At 30.7% G+C, this 4,468-nt stretch overlaps 1 pseudogene; it reads left to right on the top strand.

Annotated features, from left to right (window-relative positions):
• Positions 1 to 796: 796 nt before the first annotated feature.
• On the top strand, positions 797 to 893 carry LOC114514216 (annotated as a pseudogene).
• Positions 894 to 4,468: the final 3,575 nt, after the last annotated feature.

A 4,468-nucleotide genomic window follows, 5' to 3' on the forward strand; every position in this document is an offset into this window, starting at 1 on the left:
AGAACCTATGAACCCCAATGTTCATAGCATTACAATTTACAATAGCCAAGTGCTGGAAGCAACCTAAGTGCTCATTGGTAAATGAGTGGATCAAAACACTATAGTACATTTATACAATGCAATATAATGCAGGAGAAGGAGCTCCTCCTCTTTCCGACAGCATGGATGGAACTTGAGAACATTATGCTAAGTGAAATAACCCAGGTGGTAAAAGACAAATACCATATGATCTCACATATAAATGGAACCTAATCAATGAAACAAACAAGTGAGCAAAATATAACCAGAGACATGGAAATAAAGAACAAACTGACAATAACTAGAGGGGAGGAGGATGGGAACAGGGGGAAAGAAAGGGACAGGTCATCAAGGAACATATATAAATGACTCATGGACAAAGCCAAAGGGTGGTAGGATTGATGGTGGGAGGTAGGGGTGGGTGGGGTGTGGGAAAGTGGTGGTGGGAAAAGAGACAACTGTGCCTGAACAACAATTTAAAAAAGGAATTATTTGATGTTTACCTAAAATTCAAATAAACTAAACATTTTTTATTTTATCTGACAAACCTACTTCTTGGCCATAAAACAAAAATGAAATTAAATTAGAAATCAATATAAAATAGCTTTTAAAATCTAAATAACACAATTTTATATAATCAGCAGCTGAAAGATAAAAATTGAAAAGCATTTACAATTAATGAAAATAAAAACACACCATACAAATAACCAGTGTTCCTCATAAACACAGATGTAATAGTTCTAAATAAAAATTTTACTAATCATATCCAATAATGTATGCTCCCTTTGGCAGCACAAACTGTAACAATACAGAGAAGATTAGCCTGGCCCCTGCATAAGAAAGACATGCAAATGTATGAAGTATTCCACATTATTATAAGAAATGTTAAGAGGACTTCTCTAAGAAGAATTTAAAAAGGAATATAAATTTGAATAATAAAATGGCACTGTGTACACTATATATTCATTACTAATAACTTTAAATATAAGTGGATTAACTGCTTCAGTTAGAAGATATACAGTAGCTGAATGAATAAGAAAACAAAACCATATATATTTGGCTACAAGAAACCCACTTCAGATCAAAAAGCACACACAAACTTCAAGTAAATTTATGGAAGAAGATATTTAATGCAATGAAATGAAAAAAAGCTATGGTAGAAATACTTGTATCAGACAAAGTAGAATTTAAAACAAAGGCTATATTAACAAAGAAAGAATATTACATAATTATAAAGGGATCAATCCAACAAGAGAATATAACCTCTGGAAATATTTATGCAACCAACACAGGAACACCTAAACATAGAAAGCAAATTTTGTTAGACATAAAGGGAGAAATCGAGAGTAATACAGTCATAGTAGGAAACTTTAACACCCCATTGACATGAATGATTAGATCTTCTAGACAGAAAATCAACAAGGAAACAAACAACCTTAAATGACACATTAGACCAGATGAATTTAATTTGAGGGCATTTCATCCCACATTCTTTTAAAGTGCACATGGAACATATTTCAAGATGGGCCACACATTAGGCCACAAAACAAGGAAAATTAATAAGTCCCAATAAATTACAAGGAAAAAACTGAAAAACATACAAACAACTAAAGGATAAACATGTTGCTAAACAGTAAATTGGTTAAAATGAGATCAAGGAAAAATCAAAACATATCTTGAGACAAGTAAAAATGAAAACACAACGACTCAAAATCTATGGAACACAGCAAAAGAAGTACAAAGTGGAAAACTCATAAAAATACATGCCTACCTCAAGAAACAAGAAAAATCTCAAATAAATGATGTAACCATACAATTTAAGGAATTAGAAGAAACAACAACAAACAAAGCCCAAAGGGAGTGCAGGAAGAAAATAATAAAAATCAGAGCAGAAATAAATGAAATAGAGCCTAAAATAATTTAAAAATCAATGAAAACAAAAACTGGTTTATTGAAAAAATAAACAGGATCAATAAACATTTAACTAGACTAATAAAGAAAAAATTAGAGAGGGCATAAATAAATAAAATCAGAAATGAAAGAGAATTAGTGACAATTGACACCACATAAATACAATTATAAAAAAATACTCCAAACAACTGTATACCAATAAGTTGGACAATCTGGAAGAAGTGATAAATTCCAAGAAACATTCAATGTTCTAAGTCTGAATCAGGAGGAAACAGAAACTCTAAACAGATGTCTAAAGGACAATAAAAAATAAAAATAAATAAACAATAAAATAATTTTATTTTTTTACAAAAAAAATCTAAACAAATCTAGTACTACCTATGAATTCAAATTAGTAATTTAAAAAAACTCCCAGCAAATGTAAGTCCTAGACTACATGGCTTCACAGATAAATTTTACCAAACATTCAAAAAAAATTAATGCCTATCATTCTCAAATTATTTCAAAAAAATTCAAGAGGGAAGATTTTCAAGCTCATTTTAGAAAGTCAGCATTATCATAATTTCAAAGCCAAAGACATTATTAAAAAAGTATTCCTGATGAACACAGATTCAAAATTCTTAAATGTAATACAGGTATTAGTAAAAAATTCACCAGAACACTAAAAATATCATAAAATCAATTAATGTAAAATACCATGTGGATAAAATAAAAGATAAAATTCATATGAACATATCAATAGATGCAGAAGAAAACATTTGACAAAATGCAATAACCAGTTATGATAGAAACTCTTGACAATGTGGGAATAGAGCAGGGATGTCAAACTCATTTTCACCAGAGGCCACATCAGCCTTGTGGTTGCCTTCAAAGGGCTGAACATAATTTTAGGACTGTTTAAGTGTAACTACTCCTTAACTAGGGGCAAGGAGCTCAGCACTGCTGCCAGGTAGAAACAAGGTGCCAGGAGGGATAAAACAAGATGGAAGGCCGAACTCAGCCTGCAGGCCTCGTGTTTGCCACCTGTGGAACCAAGAAACATACCTTGGCATAATAAAGGCCATATATGGCAAACCCACAGCTAACATTATACTCAGTGGGTAAAAGCTAAAAATATTTTCCTTAAGATCAGACACAAAACAAGAATGCTTACTTTCACCATTTTTATTTAACATAGTATTCTAACTTCTAGCTACAGCATTCATACAAGTAAAAGAAACAAAAGGCATCAAAATTGGAAAAGGAGAATAAAACTGTTGATATTTTCAAATGACATGATAATAAATAATATTCTACCAAACAACTACTAGAACTGATAAATAAATTCAGTAAAGTAGCAAGATACAAAATTAGTATTCATAAGTTAATTGCATTTTATACACAAAATATAAATTATCAGAAAGAGAAATTAAGAAAACAATCCCATTTACAATTGCATAAAAAAATAAAATACCTAGAATAAATTTAACCAAGGAAGCCAAAGACCTATATTCAAAAAAGTATAAGATGGTGAAGAAAGAAACTAAAGGAGATACAAATAAATGAAAGAATATACCATGCTTGTGGATTGGAAGAATTAACGTAATTAAAATGTGCATACTCCTAAAGCAATCTATAGATTCAATGCAATTCCTATCAAATTAACCATGGCATTTTCATGGAATTAGAAAAAATAATCAAAAATTTATATGGAATCATAAAAGACACTAAATATTCATGGCAATGTTGAGAAAGAACAGAGTTGGAGGTATTATGATGATATAAAACTATACTATGAGGCTTTAGTAATCAAAACAGCATGATACTGGAGTGAAAATACCCACATAGATCACTGGAACACAATAGAGATCCCAGGAATAAACCCATACTTATGTGGACAATTAATATATGATAAAGACAAGAACATACAATGAAGTAAATAAAGAGTCTATTCAATAAATGGTAGTGGGAAAATTGGACAGGTACAAAAAATAAAAGCAGACCACTTTCTTATACCATATGCAAAAATAAACTCAAAACTGATTAAAGACTCAAATGTAAGTCTCAAAACCAAAAACATCTTAGAAGAAAACATAGACAAGTAAACTCTCTGACATGTCACTTAGTAATATTTTTTCTGATATATCCCCTCAGGCAAGGGAAATAAAAGAGACAATAAACAAATGGGATTATATCAAACTAAAATGTGTTGGCAGCCAAGTATTAACAAAACAAAAAGATAACCTACTGAATAAGGAAAAATATTCACCAATGATACATCTGTGAAGAGGTGAAGGAGTTAATATTTAAAATTTATAAAGAACTCATGCAACTCAACACCAAAAAAAACCCCTATACAATCCAATTATAAATGACAAAAGACCTGAATAAACACTCCTCCAAGGAAGACATTCATATGGCCAATAGACATATGAAAAAATTCTTACTGTCACTAATCATCAGAGAATGCAAATTAAAACCACAATGAGATATTATTACCACATATCCATCAGAATGTCTATCATCAATAAATCAATAAACAAGTATTGGTGAGGATGTG

The sequence above is a fragment of the Phyllostomus discolor genome, chromosome 2 (genome assembly GCF_004126475.2).
Source record: "Phyllostomus discolor isolate MPI-MPIP mPhyDis1 chromosome 2, mPhyDis1.pri.v3, whole genome shotgun sequence".
Lineage (NCBI taxonomy): Eukaryota > Metazoa > Chordata > Mammalia > Chiroptera > Phyllostomidae > Phyllostomus > Phyllostomus discolor.